Raw genomic sequence first — 22,614 nt, forward strand, 5'->3', positions numbered from 1 at the left:
TGGAGAATGCTCCATGTGCATTTGAAAAGAACGTGTATTCTTTGGTTTTTGGATGGAATGTTCTGTATATATCTACTAGGTCCATCTGTTCTAGTGTATCATTTAAGGCCAATGTTTCCTTATTGCTCTTCTGTTTGGATGATCTATCCGTTGCTGTAAGTGGAGTGTTAAAGTCCCCTACTATTATTGTGTTACTGTCTATTTCTGTTTTTATGTCTGTTAATAGTTGCTTTATATATTTAGGTGCACCTACATTGGGTGCGTAGATATTTACAAGTGTTATATCCTCTTGTTGGATTGTTCCCTTGATCATTATGTAATGCCCTTCTTTGTCTCTTTTTACAGTTTTTGTTTTAATGTCTATTTTGTGTGATGTGAGTACTGCTACCCCAGCTTTCTTTTCATTGCCATTTGCATGGAGTATCTTTTTCCATCCCTTCACTTTCAGTTTGTGAGTGTCTTTAGGTCTGAAGTGTGTCTCTTGTATGCAGCATATATATGGGTCTTGTTTTTTTATCCAATCAGCCACCCTATGCCTTTTAATTGGAGCATTTAGTCCATTGACATTTAAAATAGCTATTGATAAGTATGTACTTACTGCCATTTTTTTACTTTTATTTTCTCAGTGTTTTAGTAGTCCTTCTCTGTTCCTTCCTTCTTCTATACAGAATTGATCGTCTTTTTAGTTTGAACTCTGTCTGAAAGTTCTACTTTTTAACTCCCCTCCTCCCTCCTTTTATGTTTTTGATATCATATCTAACCTCTTTTTTATGCATTTGTATCCATTACCTTCTTATCATGGAAATAGATAATTTTTCCTATTTGTGGTCTTCTCTTTTCCCCTTAAATCAGTCCCTTTAACATTTCTTATAGCACTGGTTTCTTGGTGACAAACTCCTTTAATTTTGGCTTGTCTGGGAAATTTTTGATCTCTCCTTCCATTTTGAATGATAACCTTGCTGGGTAGAGTATTCTTGGCTGTAAGTTTTTTCCTTTTAGCACTTTAAATATATCGTGCCATTCTCTTCTAGCCTGTAAGATTTCTGCTGAGAAGTCAGCTGATAGCCTTATGGGGTTTTCTTTGTATGTAACTTGGCTTTCTCTTGTGGCTTTTCAGATTCTGTCTTTAATTCTGGACATTTTGATTATGATGTGTCTTGGTGTGGGCCTCTTTGGGTTTATCTTGTTTGGGGCTCTCTGTGTTTGCTGTACCTGGATGTCTGTTTCCTTCCTTAGGTTAGGGAAGTTTTCATCTATTATTTCTTGAAATAGATTCTCTGTCCCCTTGTCTCACTCTACTCCCTCCGGGACACCTATAACACAGATGTTAGTGTGCTTGATGTTGTCCCAGAGGTCCCTTAGACTGTCCTCACTCTTTTTAATTCTTTTCTCTTTTACCTGTTCAGCTTGGGTAATTTCTTCTAGTCTTTCGTCCAGCTCACAGATCCGTTCTTCTGTATCCTCTACTCTGCTTTTGAGTCCCTCTAGTGAATTTTTCATTTCCAATATTGTAGTCTTCATTTCTGATTGGTTCTTTTTTATATCTTCCATTTCTTTGTTGACATTCTCACTGAGTTCATCTATTCTTCTCCCCACATCAGTGAGCATCCTTAACACTCTTTGTTTGAACTCTCTGTCAGGTAGGTTGCTCATTTCTGTTTCACTTAGTTCCTTTTCTGGGGTTTTGTCCTGTTCCCTTACTTGGAATGTATTCCTTTGCATCCTCATTTTGCCTCTTTCCCTGTGCTTGTGACTACGTATTAGGTAGGTCAGCTACGTCTCCTGCTCTTGGATAGGCGACCTTATGTAAGTGATGGCTTAGGAGGCCTGCAGTGTGCTTCCCTCAGTTCTCAATGTTCCAGGGGTGACCCCTATGTGGGCTATGTGTGTCCTTCTGTTGTGGCCTGTTTGCTCTCCCTGTAGGCACCCAGGGAGGCCGAGTTATGCTCCTAGCCAGCTGTTGTAATGCTCAGCTGCTTGTAGTTGTTATGGGCCCTTCAGTCTCTTTATCAGGTGTGGGGAGCCCCAGCACAGTTGGCTGCAAGTTCTAATACCACATTTGTGTTGCAGTATTTCTTTTAAGTGAGTAGGCCCCCAACGTGGCAGGTTGTTAGGCTCAGGGCCTTAAATTGCTATAAGCCTCCAGCCTTTAGGTCTCTTGTCAGCTCTCTGAGGATTGCAGCTGGGTGGGGCTGGCCTCAGGCACGGGAGCACCCAATTGTTTCAAGCTTTGGAAGGTGGGACACACCCCCTATGTGGGTCTTTGAGAAGCACAAGTCTTCTGTAGCTGACAATCCCTGCCACCCACAGGTCCACAGAAACAGTCAACACAGTCCTGCCCCGTGTGCGCGCCCCGACCTCCCGAAGCAGACCCAGTCTCTCCCTCCACGGTGGGAGCCCCACACACTCCACCACTGCCCCACACTCTCCACCCGCTCCTTGTGCACACTCTGCCCCACTGAAGTCGGCTCTGTTGCCAGGCTGCAGAGAATCCAGTCACCAATCTATGCAGGCCCTCAAGTTTCCTGAGGGCTTGTTGTTGGGTGGGGCCAGTCTCTAGGGTGGGCTGCCTGCCCTGGCTGAGCTGGATTAAATCGGTGCTCTAGCGGGTGGGGCAGACCTGGGCTAGCAGGCCCCAGGGAGAACTCCAATGGCGTCTCTGTCAGCACGCCCACACCAGGCCACAACAATGGCTGCCGCCAATGTCCCAGTCCCTGGAGAGGTCTCACCTCTCACCGAGATGCAGTCAGGGCCTATCAGGTGAGTCTCTTTTCACCAAAGCACTGTGCACCTTTCTTTCTGGTGATTTTAGGGTACTTTCTGAAATGGGTGAGTTTGCACGTGGGCCCTTTAAGAGCCAGTTTTACTTTCTTTGTGAACCAGCTTTTCTGGGGGTACTCGCCACTGTTTTAGTAGCAGGCAAAGGCACATATTCTGCCACTGGTCTCTATTGTGCTGGGTCCACAACATGCCCACAGTGGGGGCGCTCCCTGGCTCAGGGCCCTGCGCCTCCATGGAAGCTGCGGACCTTTGGGCTGCTCCTAGAGGCCGTGAGACGCTGCGGCTTGTGAAGGCGGCGTTTTTTCTCTCCAGAAGGGAGTTTCTGCCTCTTCCACCTCAGTTAGGATTGTCCGTTGTTGCAGGAGTTCCTCTCATCCAGTTTTCAGTTCTGTCTCAGGGGTAATTTTTCCATGAGTATTTGTAAACTGGCTGTGTCCGCGGGAGGAGGTGAGTTCAGAGTCTGCCTACACCGCCATCTTGACTTCCTCTCTATAATATTTTCTAAGAGAGTTCTCTTGTGTATTTTCTTTGTTAACTCCGTCTGTCCCATGTGGGAGGTGCCGTCACACAGAACATTCTTCCATCCTCTTAGTTCTTGCTTGGATTTCCTCTCACACAACATTAGGCAAACGTGAGATCTCTACATGGAAACTACACGCAGAATGATTACGGAGATTCCCAGCTAACCCCCTCCCAATTTTGACTAGATTATTTTCCATTCTTCTCTCTTCCTCCCCCTTCTTTTCTTTTTTTCTCTCTCCTTTCTTTCTTCTTTCCTTCTTTACATTATCTGGTCATCTATGGTATTATTTTTTCCTCTATTTATCAGTCAAAACTATTTACCTCACAGATACTTGTTCTTCACCTCTGCCCTGGGGTGAAAAAAGGAGAAAAGATCCTTTAAAAAATGTGTAATCATATATAAGAATTCTGAGCATAACGGAAACTTTCAGAAAGTCTCTCAAATGTCAAGATCTCATATTCTGCTGCTGAGGATATTTTCAGTTGTTCTGGACATCAGATCTTTCCCTCTCGTTCAGGCTTTATTATGGAAATTGAACTACTCTCAACTCTATCTCTGACCAAACTGTAGAACTTTCAGGTAAGGTCAAAGGTGTCATCAGCTACCATTTCTAAAGACTTTGTTAGCATCCGTAATTCTATCTGATGTGGATTGATATTTGAAATTCAAGAACAGCAGAAGAAACTCAGAACAATTGACCTTTAAGGAAGGGAAGTGAATCTCCTCAATTAGAATATTTTCAAGTAGAATTGAGTTAAATTAAAAGCAGGTCATTGAGTAGAATTTCTATTCTAGTAGTGGAATAATGCTGGGCCCTCCAAGGTTTCTTTCCTGTGGAACAGAATAAAGTGTATTACAAAGACTGAGGAAAGTGGAGAAGATATAATTTTACTTTTCTCTTTTTTTAGAAATAATATTATTTTTGTGAATATTTTGTACCGTGCTTTTTAGTGAGACTTTATTCTTAGTTACAAACTATAATAATCTAGATAGAGAATATTTGTTCTCTGGAGGTATACAGACAAACAATGAGATGAGTGATTTCTTTTTTCCTTATAAGGTGAAAACTTTTAAAAAATGAACACTTTGTATTTTAGTGTAGGAACAAAGCCATTCAAAGAAATCAAACTATTCTTTCTTAGACATCTTGAAACAGAATTAATTGCCCGTTCTTTTTAATTTTCCTTGTTTATAATTGTCTCCCTCAACAGAGCATTAATTTGTTCCATTATTCAACAATTGTTTATTTTACTATATGCAAGGCATTATACTTGTTATTCAAATTATGAAGGTAATTAAGTCACAGACTCTTCCCTTAGGGAGCTCAAATTTCAGAGGGCAGAAATTCCTATGAATAATTGAAACGCAATGTGAAAATATAAGTAATTGTGTCATAATGAAGGTGCTCTGAGAACTCACAGGAGGGCTGGAGTTCACTCTGCTGAGGCACAGGGAAGACTCTTCAAAGAAATCCATTCAGTTGGGTTTGGGGGAAGAATATGTACTTTTTCGGTTTGACAAATTGGAGAATGGTATTTCATTCAGAATGATTATAGCAAAACTGCATAACTTTCCACGGACTATTAGTGCTGCTGGAAGGTAGGATATTGGGCGTTGCCGGAGGAGCTGTGAATAGGGACAAAGAGCATGGTGTTTAGCCAGAGTAGACAAATAAAAGCAATGATTTAAAGAATTAATGTGAGAATGAATATTGTAGAGAGATCAAAAATAATCTGATAATTCCTGCTGAGTCCCAAACTACTTTTCTTCTCTTCTTTGATGCGGAAACTCATCCTCCTTCTTTTTCCATTTGAAGTTGTTACTACTTGACTCAGACACGTACCTCCGGTGGAATCTTTTTAACTCTACCGTTTTTGTTTCCTCAAAGGCAATTATTTGGGTTCCTTTGCTTTCAAGGTTTTTTTTTTTTTAACTGATAATTGCTACAGATAAACTAGCAGAGGATAACAATGCCAAACCAGTGATATAGTATAAGATATTTCCTTATTCTCTATATACTGTGGTATATAGTTCTTTGTTCCTTTTCTGAAAAGTAAAAAAGCCCTCTTGGATTCCTCACTTTTACATTTATTTTGGGGTATAAGTAGTAAGTCCTCAAAAATTTGTTGATGTCTGGTTAAATCTTGTTTATCCTTAATGTAGGGCAGCAGAGACTGTTGGCCTATCCATGAGCCATTCCAAATCACCTTTTCTCCTGCCATTTCCAGGAGTTACTCACTATCCCAGCTCCCCTTGCAGCTAGAGTGGCCATGTGGCCCACTTTTGGGCCCACTGAAACTTACAACAAAGTTATCTAGAGGATTTCTGGAATGGCTTACATTGCCTCCATTCTCTTTTTGTTCTCTTGAATACTGACAAATTATCTGGAGCTGTGGCAGCTATGTTATGGCCATGAGGTTATCAACATGCCCAAGGACAGATTAGAAAGATTTAGAGAGCCAATGGCATTGATGACTCATGGCTGGGGTGGGATGGAGCAGGATAATGCAAGATTTTTATCACACTACTCAGAAGGGCATGCAATTTAAAACGAATGAGTTTTTTATATCTGGAATTTTTTGTTTAATATTTTTGCACTGCGGTTGACTGCGGGTAGCTGAAACCAGGGAAAGCAAAACCACGAATACAGGGGGACTACTGTGTATACACCACAACTTCTTTATCCATTCATCTATTGATGGACCTTTAGTTTGTTTCTGTATCTTCACTGTTGTAAATAATGCTATTATGAATGTGGGGGTGCAGATACCTTTTCGAGTCAGTGTTTTCATTTCCTTTGGATATATTCCCAGAAGTAGGATGGCTGGATCAAATGGTAGTTCTATTTATAATTTTTTGAGAACCTCCATACTGTTTTCAATATTGTCTGTACCAATTTACAATCCCACCAACAGTACACAAGTGGTCTTTCTCCACATCCACTGCAGGATTTGTTATCTCTTGTTTTTTTTTTTTTTTTTTTCCTGCTGAGGAAGATTCTCCCTGAGCTAACATCCGTGCCAATCTTCCTCTATTTTATATGTGGGTCGCTGCCACAGTAAGACTGAAGAGTGGTGCAGGTCCACACCTGGGATCCAAACCCGAAAACCTGGGCTGCTGAAGGGGAGTGTGCCAAACTTGAACCATTACACATCTCTTGTCTTGTTGATACTAGCCATCCTAACAGGCACGAGGTGATATCTCCTTGTGGTTTTAATTTGCATTTCTGTAATGACATGAGCATCTTTTGATGACATGATACATCTTTTCATGTACCTGTTGGTCTTTTGTGTATCTTCTTTGGAAATATGTCTATTCAAATCCTTTGCCCATTTTTTAATTGGATTATTTATATTTTTGCTATTGAGTTGTATGAGTTCTTTATATATATATATATTTTATTGTGGTCACATTGTTTTACATTATATAAATTTTGGGTGTACAACATTATATTCCAGTTTCTGTGTAGATTACATCATGTTCACCACCCAAAAACTGATTACAATCCATCACCATACACATGTGCCTAATCACCCCTTTTACCATCCTCCCTACTCCCTTCCTCTCTGGTCGCCACCAATCCAATCTCTGTCTCTATGTGATTGTTTGTTGTTCTTTTTATCTTCTACTTATGAGTGAGATCATATGGTATTTGACCTTCTCCCTCTGACTTATTTCCCTTAGCATAATACCCTCAAGATCCATCCATGTTGTCACAAATGGTCAGATTTCATCCTTTTTTATGGCTGAGTATTATTCCATTGTGTAAATATACCACATGTTCTTTATCCATTTGTCCCTTGATGGGCACCTAGGTTGTATCCAAGTCTTGGCTATTGTGAATAATGCTGCAGTGAATGTAGGAGTGTATATATCTTTATGCATTCATGTTTTCATGTTCTTTGGATAAATAGCCAGCAGTGGAATAGCTGGATCCTATGGTAGTTCTATTCTTAACTTTTTGAGGAATCTCCATACTGTTTTGCATACTGGCTGCACCAGTTTGCACTCCCACCAGCAGTGTATGAGAGTTCCCTTCTCTCCAGATCCTCTCCAACACTTGTTATTTCCTGTCTTGTTAATTATAGCCAGTCTGACAGGAGTGAGGTGATATCTTATTGTAGTTTTGATTTGCATTTCCCTGATAGTTAGTGATGTTAAACATCTTTTTGTGTGTCTGTTGACCATCTGTATATCTTCTTTGGAGAAATGTCTCTTCAGATCTTTTGCCCATTTTTAATTGGGTTGTTAGTTTTTTTGTTGTTGAGATGTATGAGTTTTTATATATTTTGGATGTTAACCTCTTATCAGATATATGGTTTGCAAATATTTTTTTCCCATTCTGTATGTTGTCTCTTCACTTTATTGATGGTTTCCTTTGCTGTGCAGAATCTTTTTGGCTTGGTGTAGTCTAACTTGTTTATTTTTGATTTTGTTGCTTGTGCTCTAGGTGTCATATGCAAAATATCATTACCAAGACCCATGTCAAGGAGCTTTATTCCTATGTTTTCTTCTAGGAGTTTCATGATTTCAGGTCTTACATGTAAGTCTTTAATTTATTTCAGGTTAATTTTTGTGAGTGGTTTAAAATAGGGGTCTGGTTTCATTCTTTTACATGTAGTATCCAATTTTCCTAGCACTGTTTATTAAAGAGATTGTCTTTTCTCCACTGAGTATTCTTGGCTCCTTTGTCACATATTAGTTGACTATATACTCTTGGGTTTATTTCTGGGCCCTCGTTTCTGTTCTGTTAGTCTATTTGTCTGTTTTTGTGCCAGTACCATACTGTTTTGATGACTATACCTTCATAGTATGGCTTAAAATCATCAAGTGCGATGCCTCCTGCTGTATTCTTCTCTCTCTTTGGCTATTTGGGGTCTTTTGCCATTCCATATAAATTTTAGGAGTTTTTCTCCATTTCTGTAAAAAAATGCCATTGGAATCTTGGTAGGGATTGCGTTAAATCTATAGATGGCTCTTGGTAGTATTGATAAAATGTCCTATTTTTGTAACAAATAAAGTAACTTTTAAAGTTAAAGTAATTAACTCTAAAACAAGAGCTAATGTAATGACCTGTGGCTTGAGTTAAGTCACAGTGGGAAAAGCAGACACGTCCCAAACAATGACTAAAAATCAGTTGTTTAATAAACCATTTCCTGAAATGTTTTGCTTTTTAGTCTAGGTAGATCACTGGAAGCTCAGGAAGGTATCAAAGGATGTAGTAAAGCAGCTATTGGAAAGTACAAGTATAACTATAACCTTAGAGAAGTATAAAAAATTACAGAAATAACAAACAAAATGAAGTTCAAAAACTGTTATATTTTAGGATAGGTTTAACTATAAGAATAGCAATAGGTTTTGTAATAATATTATTTGTATATGTTTGTTACTTCGGGGTTTGATGTGTTCAAAAGAGTTAGCTAGACTAACTCTTTAATTGCAGTTTAAATTTTGTATAGGACTTAATTTGAGTGATTAAGTTGAAATTAATATTTAAATGTGAAAATAGGTTTCCAATTCTCTTTATTAGTGAATTAGCTATTTCTGTGTAATAAATTACCCCATAACTTATCTCTTATTTTTGTGGGTCAGTAGCAAGGCATGGCTTAGCTGGGTGACTCTGACTCAGGGTTTCTCACTGTAGCTGCCTATGGGATGTGGCCTAGGGCTGGGGTCTCATCTCAAGGCTTAGTTAGGGAGGATCTGCTTCCAAGCTCTCTGTTGGCTGGCCTCAGGTCCTCACTGACTATTGACTGGAGAATTCAATTCCTTGCCCTGTGGGCCTCTCCATAGTGTTTTTCACAATGGAGAGAGAGATATGGAAACCAGCTCTTACTCCTGGAAAGAGGATTACACAATGGCATGAACAGCAGGAGATGGGGATGATGATTGGGGACCATTTTAGAAGCTGCCTACATAATTAGATATTATGTAATTTATAAAATAAGGATGATTCAAATTACAAATATTAGTAAATATTATTTTTCACTTGCAGAAGGCTTTGGTCAAGTTTGTAATGAGAAGTTTTCTTTTATATATCCTCATTAAATGATAAACTGCTTGAGATCGTGCTCTGTGACTCATCTCTGTCTTCAGCACTTAATAGAATAGCCACCACGTGGGAGGTGCTCAGGAAATTCAGGTTGAATAGATGAAGTAATAAGTATCATTTGAAACCATTTGTAAGCTTTATTTACATGGTTAGTGAGGATATTTAGAAAGCCGAATAGCAAGAGTGCTTTTTGAACACTTAAAGACCTATAATAATTACTGCCACTTAATTTCCCTCACTGCAGTTTCCAAGATCTTTTTCACTTCTGATTTGTAGTTTTATACTATGGCCACCAGATGGCATCACCACACAATCCAAGCTCTAAAATCAAGGCTCTTAAATTTAAAAATGTCTTGCTCGTAAGGATAAAGTAATAAATATAGTCTCATAAACTGCTACTGGGAATGTTAGTTAGTAAAACATTACTATAAACAAATTTAGCAAATATATTTTTAGTCTTAAAAATGCTATACTATTTGAGCTAATGATTCTGCTTCTAGAAATCCATCTTCAGGAAGTAATATATGTGAACAAAATGCTACACATTTAGATTTTTGCCTCATCATTATTTGAATTGCCAACTACTACAGAACATTTTGTGTCCAACGATAGAAGGGTTAAATATATATGATAGAACCATTCAATTGAAAAATATGAAAACAATAACTTATTTTGTGAAGTATTCAATGATATGAGAAATGCTTCTGACATAATGTTAATTGAAAAAATTGGATTGTGAAATAATGTGTGATTCCTACTGTGTACAAAATATACATGGAAAATATGGAAAGGAAACACTGACATAATTTTATAAGGAGATTTTAAGGTTTTTTTCTTCATTTTTGTCCCTGTTGCACCAATTTTCAACAGTGACTAGATGGATATAAAAGCATGTGTTATTAATAAAAAGAAATCAAGTATGACAATAATCTTGCAAAGGAGTAAAAGTTTTTAGTGCTTACTATCACTGAAAGTTCATTGTTCTGTACTATGTTAAGCCATAAAAATATTCATTTATTCAATATTTTCTAGTGGTTTTTATATGCCAGACATTGCACTGGGTGTTGGTGATACCAAAGTGAATAAGACACAATTTCTGCATTTACTGAATGTGTGGTCAACTTGGAGAGAGACATAGATAAGCAAATATATATATTTTTATTGCAGTAACATTGGTTTATAACATTATATAAATTTCAGGTGTACATCATTATACTTCTATTTCTGCATAGATTCCATCATGTTCACCACCCAAAGACTAATTACAATCTATCACCACACACACATGCCTAATCATCCCTTTCATCCTCTTCCCTCCCCGATTCCCCTCTTGAAACAGCCAATCCAATCTCTGTCTCTGTATGTCTGTTTGTTATGTTCTATTTATGAGTGAGATCATATGGTATTTGACCTTCTCCCTCTGACTTATTTCCCTTAGCATAATACCCTCAATGTCCATCCATGTTGTCACAAATGGCTGGATTTCATTGTTTCTTCTGGCTGAGTAGTATTCCATTGTGTATATATACCACATCTTCTTTATCCATTCGTCTCTTGATAGGCGCTTAGGTTGCTTAGAATTCTTGGCTATTGTGAATAATGCTGCAGTGAATGTAAGGGTGCATATACCTTTACCCATGAGTGTTTTCATGTTCTTTGGATAAATACCCAGCAGTGGAATAGCTGAATCGTATGGTAGTTCTATTCTTAACTTTTTGAGGACTCTCCATACTGTTTTCCATACTGACTGCACCATTTTGCATTCTTACCAACAGTGTATGAGAGCTCCCTTCTCTCCACATCCTCTACAACACTTGCTGTTTCCTGTGTTGTTAATTATAGCCATTCTGATGGGCGTGAGGTGATATCTCATTGTAGTTTTGATTTGCATTTCCCTGATAGTTAATGATGTTGAACATCTTTTCATGTGCTTGTTAGCCATCTGTATATCTTCTTTGGAGAAATGTCTGTTGAGGTCTTTTGCCCATTTTTGAATTGGGTAGTTAGTTGTTTTGTGGTTGAGATGTATGAGTTCTTTAGATATTTTGGAGATTAACCTCTTATCAGATATATGGTTTGCAAATATCTTCTCCCAATTGTTAGGTTGTCTTTTCATCTTGTTGATGGTTTCCTTTGCTGTGCAGAAGCTTTTTAGCTTGATGTAGTCCCATTTGTTTATTTTTTTCTATCTTTTCCCTTGCCCGGTCAGAACAGTACTTGAAAATATGCTGCTAAGATTGATGTCGAAGAACATACCTCCGGTGTTTTCTTCTAGATATTTCATGGTTTCAGGTCTTACATTCAAGTCTTTAATCCATTTTGAGTTAATTTTTGTGTATTGTGTAAGACAATAGCGTACTTTCGTTCTTTTGTGTGTGGCTGTCGTTTTCTCAACGCCATTTATTGAAGTGATTTTCCTTTCTTCATTGTGTGTTCTTGGCTCCCCTGTCAAAAATTAGCCGTCCATAGATGTGTGGGTTTATTTCTGGGCTCTCAATTCTGTTCCATTGATTTTTGTGTCTGTTTTTGTGCAAGTACTATGTATGCCCTTTTGGTTACTATAGCTTTGTAGTATATTTTGAAATCAGGGAGTGTGATACCTCCAGCTTTGTTCTTTTTCCTCAGGATTCTTTTGGCTCTTCCGGGTCTTTTGTTGTTCCATATAAATTTTAGGATTCTTTGTTCTATTTCTGTGAAAAATGCTGTTGGAACTTTGATAGAGATTGCATTGAATTTTTGGATTGCTTTAGGAAGTATGGACATTTTAACTATGTTAATTCTTCCAATCCAAGAGCATGGAATATCTTTCCATTTCTTTGTGTCTTCTTCAATTTCTTTCAAGAATGTTTTATAGTTTTCAGTGTACAGATCTTTCACCTCTTTGGTTAACTTTATTCCTAGATATTTTATTCTTTTTGTTGCAATTGTAAATGGGATTGTACTCTTAAGTCTCTTTCTGCTACTTTGTTGTTAGTGTATAGAAACACAACTGATTTTTGTATGTTGATTTTGTATCTTGCAACTTTACTGTATTCATTTATTATTTCTAAAAGTTTTTTGGTGGATTCTTTAGGGTTTTCTCTATATAAAATCATGTCATCTTCAAATAGTGACAGTTTCACTTCTTCTTTTCCAATTTGGATCCCTTTTATTTCTTTTTCTTGCCTGATTGCTCTGGCTAGGACTCCCAACACTATGTTAAATAGAAGTGGTGAGAGAGGGCATCCTTGTCTGGTTCCTGTTCTTAGAGGGATAGCTTTCAGTTTTTCACCATTGAGGATGATATTAGCTGTGGGTTTCTCATATATGGTCTTTATTATGTTGAGGTACTTTCCTTCTATACCCATTTTATTCAGAGTTTTTATCATAAATGGATGCTGTATCTTGTCAAATGCTTTCTCTGAATCTATAGAAATTGTCATGTGATTTTTATTCTTCATTTTGTTAATGTGGTGTATCACATTGATTGATTTTCTGATGTTGAACTATCCCTGCATCCCTGGAATAAATCCCACTTGATCATGGTGTATGATCTTTTTAGTGTATTGTTGTATTTGATTTGCTAGTATTTTGTTGAGGATTTTTGCATCAATGTGCATAAGTGATATTGGCCTATAATTTTCTTTTTTTGTGTTGTCCTTGTCTGGTTTTGGTATCAGGGTAATGTCGGTTTCGTAGAATGACTTAGGAAGCTTCTCCTCCTCTTCAATTTTTTGGAAGACTTTTGGAAGTATAGGTATTAAGTCTTCTTTGAATGTTTAGTAGAATTCACCAGGGAAGCCATCTGATCCTAGACTTTTATATTTTGGAAGATTTTTGACTACTGTTTCAATCTCCTTACTGGTGATTGGTCTATTCAAATTCTCTCTTTATTCTTGATTCAGTTTTGGAAGGTTGTATGATTCTAAGAATTTATCCATTTCTTCCAGATTATCCAATTTGTTGGCATATAGCATATCATACTATTCTTTTATAATCTTTTCTATTCCTGAGGAGTCCATTGTAATTTCTCCTCTTTCATTTCTGATTTTACTTATTTGAGCCTTCTCTCTTTTTTTCTTGCTGAGTCTAGCTAAAGATTTGTCAATTTTGTTTATCTTTTCAAAGTACCAGCTCTTGGTTTCATTGATTTTTTTTGTCTATTTTTTTCAAGTCTCTATTTTATTTATTTCTGCTCTAGTTTTTATTATTTCTCCTCTTCTACTGATTTTGGGCTTTGTTCTTCTTTTTCCAGTTCCTTCAGGAGTACTGTTACATTGTTTATTTGAAATTTTCCTTGTTTGTTGAGATAGACCTGTATTACTATAAACTTCCCTCTTAGAACCACTTTTGCTGTATCCCATAAACTCTGGCATGTCATATTTTCATTCTCCTTTGTCTCCCGGTATTTTTTCATTTCTCCTTTGATTTCTTCATTGACCCAATCATTGTTCAGTAGCACTTTGTTTAATCTCCACATATTTGTGGCTTTTCTGATTTTCTTCCTGTAGTTGATTTCTAGTTTCATGTGGTCAGAAAAGACGCTTGGTAATATTTCAATCTTCTTAAATTTATAGAGACTTGTTTTGTGGCCTAATATGTGATCAATCCTGGAGAACGTCCCATGTGAATTTGAAAAGAATGTGTATTCTTCGGTTTTTGGATGGAATGTTCTGTAAATATCTACTAAGTCCATCTTGTCTTGTGTGTCATTTAAGGTCAGTGTTTTCTTATTGATCTTCTGTTAGGATGATCTATCCATTGATGTAAGTGTTGGAGTCTCCTACTTTTATTGCTTTACTGTCTATTTTTCCTTTTATGTCTGTTAAGAATTGTTTTATATATTTAGTTGCTCCTATGTTGGCTGCATAAATATTTATGAGTGTTATATACTCTTTTGGATTGTTCCCTTGATCATTATGTAGTGCCCCTTTTTGTCTCTTGTTACAGTTTTTTTTTAAACTCTATTTTGTTGGATATGAGTAGTGCTACCCCAGCTTTCTTTTCATTGCCATTTGCATGGAGTATCTTTTTCCATCCCTTGACTTTCAGTTTGTGAGTGTCTTTAGGTCTGAAGTGTGTCTCTTGTATACAGCATAAAGAGTCTTGTATTTTTATCCAGTCAACCACTCTATGCCTTTTGATTGGAGCATTTAATCCATTGACATTTAAAATAGCTATTGATAAGTATGTACTTATTGTTGGTTTTTTGTTTTACTTTTTTTCTGGGTGGTTTAGTAGTTCTTCTCTGTTCCTTTCTTCTTCTCTTGCTCTCTTCTCTTGTGGTTTGAAGACTTTCTTTAGTATTATGTTTGGGTTCCTTTCATTATTTTTTTGTGTATTTATTATAGGTTTCTGGTTTTTGATTACCATTAGGTTCATGTATAATAAACTACGTATATAGCAATCCATATTAAGTTGATGGTCTCTTTAGTTTGACCTCTTTCTAAAAGCTCTAATCTTTTACACCCCTCCTCCCACATTTTATGTTTCTGATATCATATCTAACCTCTTTTTTGTGTGTTTTTATTTGTTATCCTCTTATCATAGACATAGATAATTTTTTCCTATTTGTGATCTTCTCTTTCCCCTGTAAATAAGTCCCTTTCGCATTTCTTGTAGGGCTGATTTCTTGGTGATAAACTCCTTTAATTTTTGCTTGTCTGTGAAACGCTTCATCTTTCTTTCCATTCTGAATGATAACTTTGCTGTGTACAGTATTCTTGGCTGTAGGTTTTTTCCTTTTAGCATTTTAAATATATAATGCCACTCTCTTCTAGCTTGTAAGGTTCCTCCTGAGAAGTCACCTGATAGCCTTATGGGGTTTCCTTTGTATGTAACTTGGTGCCTTTCTCTTGTGGCTTTTAGGATTCTCTCTTTATCTTTAATTCTGGACATTTTAATTATGATATCTCTTGGTGTGGGGCTCTTTGGGTTTATATTTTTTGGTGCTCTCTGTGCTTCCTGTGCCTGGATGTCTATTTCCTTCCTTAAATTAGGAAAATTTTCAGCTATTATTTCTTCAAATAGATTCTCTGCCCCTCTGTCTCTCTCTTCTCCTTCTGGGACACATTTAACATGGATGTTAGTGTGGTTGATGTTGTCCCAGAGGTCCCTTAGACTGTCCTCGCTATTTTAAATTCTTTTTCCTTTTATCTGTTCAGCTTGGGTGATTTCCTCTAGTGTTTTGTCCAGCTCACTGATCTGTTCTTCTGTATCCCCTACTCTTAAGCATATATTTTGTAAAATAATATAACAAATGTGATGCTAAAAACTAATAATGGTATAATAAATTTTCTTTATCCCATTTAATATTCTTAACTCTCTCAATTTGAACTCTTCTAGAATATTTGATTTATGACCATGATATACTGAAGTTTGTACTTATTTTTCATTGTTTAAGAATTTCCAAGAACAAACATGATACATGACTAAATAATATTTGCATTATTTATCCAGTGGCTACAAGTATTTATCTGTTGGAAAAGATATTATCTACTTGTGAGAAAACAATTATCGATACTGCTATTAAGGTAGATTGTGGTATGGAACACAATTACTAAAAAAATCTTTGTTGTTTGAGTTTACAAAATTTGAATTGTGAGGCCGAGGTGATTTTTACTAATATGGATTTCCACAGGATTTTCTCTTTTCTTTGGAACTCAGTGTTTTAGCAAAATAGAATGTATATGTGAAGAAGAACATGTGCGGGCAGCTCTTTCCAGAGATGAGAAGTTACCCTTTGAAAAGCTGCCTTTTGGGATGGTTTTCCTCTTTCTAGGAGCAGGTGATTGGATTAGTATGGACAACACTGAGGTTTGAAGAGTTCTGAGTCCCACAGCCATCGAAGGTATTGTTGGGCCTCTGCACCTTGGATCTGAGGGTGTATTAGGAAGATTAGGAGATCTTTCCTCCTAAGATTAGCAGAAGAGTTCATGTGGAAAGTCTCGTCCAGGGTTCTTGGCTTGCTAAACATTTAAGATGCAATCCTGACAAAGCAGAGACATTGAGCAATCATTTTGAAAAGTTGAAAGGTGAGTGGAAATGCTTTGATCAAGGTAATGAGAGTGAACGTCTTTCCTTATTTAGGCTGCAGATGGTGCTGGAGTTTAGTTGCTCTCTTCTCATTCTTCACAGTTAGCCAGAAAACTCCTAGACTGACCACTATAGAACACTTGAACTAGTCACTTCCTCTCTCCTCATTCATTTCCAGGTACCACTGTGAGCTCATACCAGCCATCTGGAGGCAAAAATGTAGCCTATCCCAGTTTTGTCCCTGTCTCTCTTTTAAATTTTGTGCATTATATCCTTTGAATGTAGAAAAGCAAAATGATTTTGTGGAAAGACTATTTTTTTTTTTTGAATTTGACAAAACAGTTTCTATTATTAAATATAGAAAAGAGGGATGAGAATGGACACATAATTCACACTCTTATTCTTTACCTATAAAAGTATAAACAAATATTAAAATATACTACATAAAATCATATATGTGCATTTGTCAATTGAGTTCCCTTTTTTTCAGTCACCCAATCTCCCTAAATCTGAGTTTCTTCTTTTATAAAATGATGATAACAATCCTCCTATCCAGTTTGTTGTGGATTTGATGAGGTGATATATTTGGAACAGTAACAATAACAAAAAATCCCCCAAAATCTGAAAAAAAACTGTGCTTGGCAGTTGAATTCCCTAAATGTCAGTTTTCTTCAGCTAGTAAACAATGAAATAGAGATGACAATACAAAGAATTTGCCCATACTTACTCATCTTTGCAGAGAGTCAAAAATACTAAAAATCTAACAAAAAACAAGTTTTGCATCCTAATGCTACATTTTGAATCATCAGATGAATATTTGAATCCAAATCCAAGAGGCCAGCTTTAAAGTAAGCCAAGGATTTACAGATAAATCTAGAATCACTGTTATTTTAAAAATTTGCCTTTTGCCTTGTTCCTAGACCTTGCATGAAAATTAGGAAAGAGAGAGGGCCCTTGTGGGGGTCACTGTACCTCACACAGTGAGATGTTCCTTGCTCTGGGCCTTGTGGTCTACAGTAAGTGAGCTCCTTGAGTTTGAGACTTCCTGTGTGGTTTTAGCTCAAATATGTCCCCCAGGTAGCTCCATCTACTTCTCTTCCTCTGCTGGGCTAATGTGTTGATAACCTCTCAGGAAGTATCTGGGTCTATTTTTATGTTTTATTTTCATAGAGCATTTTGTAGTGTCTTTTATACTGGACTTTCAGTTATCCTTGTGTTGGTGGAGGGTTCAGTTGGCATAGACAAATAAGTGATCTAAAACTTACTTATGTGTTATTTAATTATATTTTATATTTTACTATTAGTTTGAATACACTCTGACACAGCAATATCAACTGATGACCTTCTCTGAGCTTTAACTAATTGATGGCCAGTGAAGGTGAGTGAAGAAGGGTGAGGTGCTGGTAGGAAACTAGTTGAACATGAAATAAGGCAAATGTAAATCCACTAAGTGGAGAAGTCATTGGGACAAATCACTGAAGAGTGAGTGCAGAGCTATAGCTCTACCTAGGCTATGAATTGACCCCCTCTAAGCACTGTGCCTGCTCTTGATTTTATTACCATCAGGTGATGATGATGCTCTATTAGCCTGAACCTGGAGATGAACTTTTTCAGGTTTCAAAAATTGAGATGAAGGCAGAAACAAAATATAATTCAGTCTAGTTCTTATTCTATAAAAATATAATGAGATGCCACAAAAATGATTCAGCATATCCTCACTTTGTATCAAGGTTAAGAAAGAATTTTATATTCAGATACATCTTTACTTCCAAATTATGATCAACCTCTGATTATTTAACTTATTTTTTCTCATTTTTTATTCATCCCACCCATGGGTTTAATGTTAGTGACTTTCGACAGATGTGGCTCATTTGTTTCCATTGTTAGTACCAGCAGATTTCAAACTGTAGTTTACATGAGAACCACTTGGAAAGCTTGTTATGCTACAAATTTTTGGGCCCCACCTCAAAGTTTCTGATTCAGTGATTCTGGGATGGGGCCCAAGAATTTGGAGTTTTAATAGTTTCCATGTGATGCTTATGATTCTGGTCTCGTGGACTCACTTGAAGAACTTATGCTCTTGTATATTTTCAATTATTTCACAATGAAATTATTAATATGCTTACCAATACCTTTTGGTAATCTGAGAATTCCTTCCTTAGAATTGCTTTCTCTGACAAGAGAAACTGCTCTTCATTTCTTCAAAGTCCCAATTAGCCTTTCCATTTCAGAGCCATATTTTCCAATTAAATGCTATTTCCCCAAGAGAATGTGCTCTCAGAATGAAGGTTTATATTTTTTCCCCTCATTAAGGTTCACTTCTTCCTTCTGTAGTGGAAAGTCCTTGCTTTTCTTGATCACATGGGAATCCCACTTGTGAGCAAGGAATTTAGTTTAGTTTCATCTTGGTCAGGGGCCAAAGCTATCCCTTTGTGGTTCCCAACACCACACAGGATGTCCAAGTCTTCTACCCTCTCTTGAAGAAGCTTAAAAGTGTCCAAAGTTGTTGAGATGCTAAGTTGTCCAAAGACGACAGATAGGTGGTAGAAAATGCATGCCCGGGACAATTGGGTCATTTCTTGCTTACTGTTCCATTATGCTCAAAGGTTTTCTGGTTATTGTCCATTCCCACTCATCTTGTGCTCTGCTTTTCTGCCTTTCCCTTCCCCAAAGCCTGGAAAAAACATCTGGTTCCACAAGTGAGCTTCTACTTCAGTCTCTTAGAGTACGTTCTTTGCAAATTAGTTTCAGCTGTGTGCCAGGCTGGGACAGAAAGAATACCTGTCACGGTATGAGTGAGAGGGAGGGAAAAACCTGGAGAACAAAAAAGCAACTGGGATAATAACCCTAAAACTCTGTCTCTCTATATTTATATTTACATTCATATCTTCTTTTATTTGGCAAGTATTGATTGAGCCCTGGGTGACTTCAGTTAACACTAACCACCACTTTCTAAAAGAGATTAGTTCTCCTCCCCATGTCTATTTTCTAATTAGATTAAAATGGCATATATTTAAATATATGTTAAATGTTTATACATAAATTAAACATATTTAAATCTATACTACTTTAATATATGTGTCAAGTGTATTTAATATATATGTGTTATAGGCTTTATTTTTACCTATTTTTTATTGTAATATAATTGACATATAATGTTCTAGTAGTTTCAGATGTACAACATAATGACACAATATTTGTATATGTTGTGAAATGATCACCACAATAAGTCTAGTTAACATCCATCACTATATATAATTACAAATTTTTTTTTTTGTAATGAGAACTTTTAAGGTCTATTGTCTTAGCAACTTTCAAATATGCAATACAGTATTACTAACTATAGTCATCATGCCATACATCACATTCCTAGGACTGACATATTTTATAACTGGAATTTTGCACCTTTTGGCCCCCTTCACCCATTTTACCCCCCTGCTCTCCTATAGGCTTTATTTTTAATCTCTAATCAAAGATGTTATAGAATTGATCTATGGTACAAATGTACAGTTTTTCTTTATCTCAGAGTCACCAAGGGGCTGGCCCCGTGGCTTAGTGGTTAAGTGTGCATGCTCTGCTACTGGCGGCCTGGGTTCGGATCCCAGGCACACAGCGACACACCGCTTGTCCGGCCATGCTGAGGCGGCGTCCCACATACAGCAACTAGCAGGATGTGCAACTACAACATACAACTATCTACTGCGGCTTTGGGGAGAAAAAGAGAGAGAAAAAAAAAGGAGGAGCTTGGCAATAAATGTTAGCTCAGGGCCGGTCTTCCTCAGCAAAAAGAGGAGGATTAGCCCGGATGTTAGCTCAGGTCTGATCTTCCTCAGAAAAAAAAAAGAAAAAAAAAAAGAAAATCACTAAGAATTAAAATACTTATTTTTGCTTTAAAGTGCTCCACATTATTGAATACATTTCTGAGGTTTCTTAACAATGTTTCCCAGTTATTGTATGTTCTCCTCTACTGTGTCTACTTGATGACAAATATGCAAAACAAAAGTTTGTTCAACATTCTTAAATGCATGACAATGTACAGAAAAAACATCTCTATGAAATAATTAAATTATTATAATACGTAAATATACAAAAGGAAAAATTTCACCATCTATACTCACGTAAAAATTCTTTTAAACTCGCTTTCTAGTCATTATTTTGTTTAATTAAACTGACAATTGTTTTTTAAAAACACAGTATAGATTCTTTACAAAAATTGAAATTGCAGTTAAATACAAAGAAGAAAGTTTTTCAAAATTTGAAATGTTGTGTATCACCTAGAAATAACCATTGTGAATATACAATCTATGAATATATATCAGTAGGATATGTAGATAGATAAATAGGTAGATACATAGAAGATAAAAATGCATTTAGTAAAATAGGATCATACTATACCTGCAATGCTTTAATTTTAAAAGAGTATTAAATTTTATTTTAGCAGGATCTAGAAGAAAATAAAGGAATGGAAATTAGACTAAAGGAATTAATACTTCAAATGAATGCTTCTTTAATATATTATTTCCTATATTTTTCCTCTTAAGGTTAAGAGAAAAATATTACTTAAAAAATATGTTGAAACTATTATTCTTTTAAATGTTTTAATTTTATTTTTATTATATTTAAAAACATTTTCCTCAGCTTTATTGACTATAATTGACAAATTGTATAGATTTAAAATGTACAATGTGATGTTTTGTTAGACATATACATTGTGAAATGATTTCCACAATCAAGTTAATTAACACATCCATCACATCACATAGCTGCCTTTGTGTGTGTGTGTGAGAATGCTTCAGATCTATTCTTTTAGCAAATTTCAAATATACAATGCAGTATTATTGACTATCATCACCGTGCTGCACATTAGATGCTTAGAACTGACTCATCTTAACACTGAAAGTTTGTGCTCTTTGACCAACATATCCTCATTTCCCTCATCCTCCAACCCATGGCAACCATCATTCTACTCTGTGTTTCTATGAATTTGATGTTTTATAGATTCCTCATATAAGTGACACCAAACAGTATTTGTCTCTCTCTGACTTATTTCACTTAGCATAAAGCCTTCAAGTTTCATCCATGTTATTGCAAATGGCTGAATAATGTTCTGTTGTATATATACCACATTTTCTTTATCCATTCATCCATCAACAGATACTTAGGTTGTTTCCATGTTTTGTTTATTGTGAATCATGCTGTAATGAACATGAGAGTGTAGATATCTCTTCAAGATATTGATTTTGTTTCTTTCACTTATATATCCAGGAGTTGTATTGCTATATGGTAGTTCTATTTTTAATTTTTTGAGAACCCTCCACACTGTTTTCTACAGTGGTTGTACCAATTTACATTCCCATCAGTAGTGTACAAGAGTTCCCTTTTCTCCACAGCCTCACCAATATTTATCTCTTTTTTTTGATGATAGTCATTCTAATAGGTGTGAGGTGATATCTTGTGGTTTTGATTTGCATTTCCCTAATTATAAGTGACGTTGAGCACCTTTCGATATACCTGTTAGCCATTTGAATATCTTCTTTGGAAAAATGTCTATTCAGGTTCTTTGCCCATTTTTAAATTGAATTATTTGTTTTTTTATTGAGTTGTATGAATTTGTTATATTTTTTTTATATTAACCCCTTATTAGATATACAGTTTACAATTATTTTCTCCTATTCCATAGGTTGCCTTTTCATTTTGTTGATTGTTTCCTTTGCATGCTGAAGCTTTTTAGTTTGATATAGTCCTTGTAGTCTATTTTTCTTTTTGTTGCCTATGCTTTTGTTGTCATATCCAAAAAATCGTTGCCAAGACAATGTCACCCAAGGAGTTTTTTCCATGTTTTCTTCTAGAAGTATTGCAATTTGAAATCTTACATCTAAGTCTTTAATCTATTTCATGTTAATTTCTGTGAGTGGTATAAGATAAAGATCAATTTCACTCTTTTCCATGCAGATATCAAGTTTTCCTGGCACCATTTGTTGAAGAGACTATCATTTATCCATTTTGTGCTCTTGGTCCTTTGTCAAAGACTGGTTGACTGTATATGTGTGAGTTTATTTCTGGGTTCTCTATTTTGTTCTGTTGATATATGTGTCTGTTTCTCAGGCCAATACCATATTGTTTTGATTACTATAGTTTTGTAATATAGTTTGAAATCAGGAAGTGTGATGCCTCCAGTTTTGTTCTTCTTTCTTAGGGTTGCATTAGTTATTTGGGTTTTTTTTTTTTTTCCCATAGAAATTTT

General features: G+C 36.2%; 1 long non-coding RNA gene across 2 annotated transcripts in view; it reads left to right on the top strand.

The window, feature by feature from the left end:
* The first annotated feature begins 2,555 nt into the window (after positions 1–2,555).
* Positions 2,556–22,614, top strand: part of LOC131416330 (uncharacterized) — a 64,261-nt gene continuing 44,202 nt past the window's right edge. The window contains exon 1 of one of the 2 annotated variants that reach the window (XR_009222580.1): positions 2,556–2,760. This is a non-coding gene — a long non-coding RNA (uncharacterized LOC131416330). The remainder of the gene's footprint in view (positions 2,761–22,614) is intronic. The other variant, XR_009222581.1, reaches the window with a different exon arrangement.

Source organism: Diceros bicornis, chromosome 17 (genome assembly GCF_020826845.1).
Source record: "Diceros bicornis minor isolate mBicDic1 chromosome 17, mDicBic1.mat.cur, whole genome shotgun sequence".
In the NCBI taxonomy this organism is placed as follows: domain Eukaryota; kingdom Metazoa; phylum Chordata; class Mammalia; order Perissodactyla; family Rhinocerotidae; genus Diceros; species Diceros bicornis.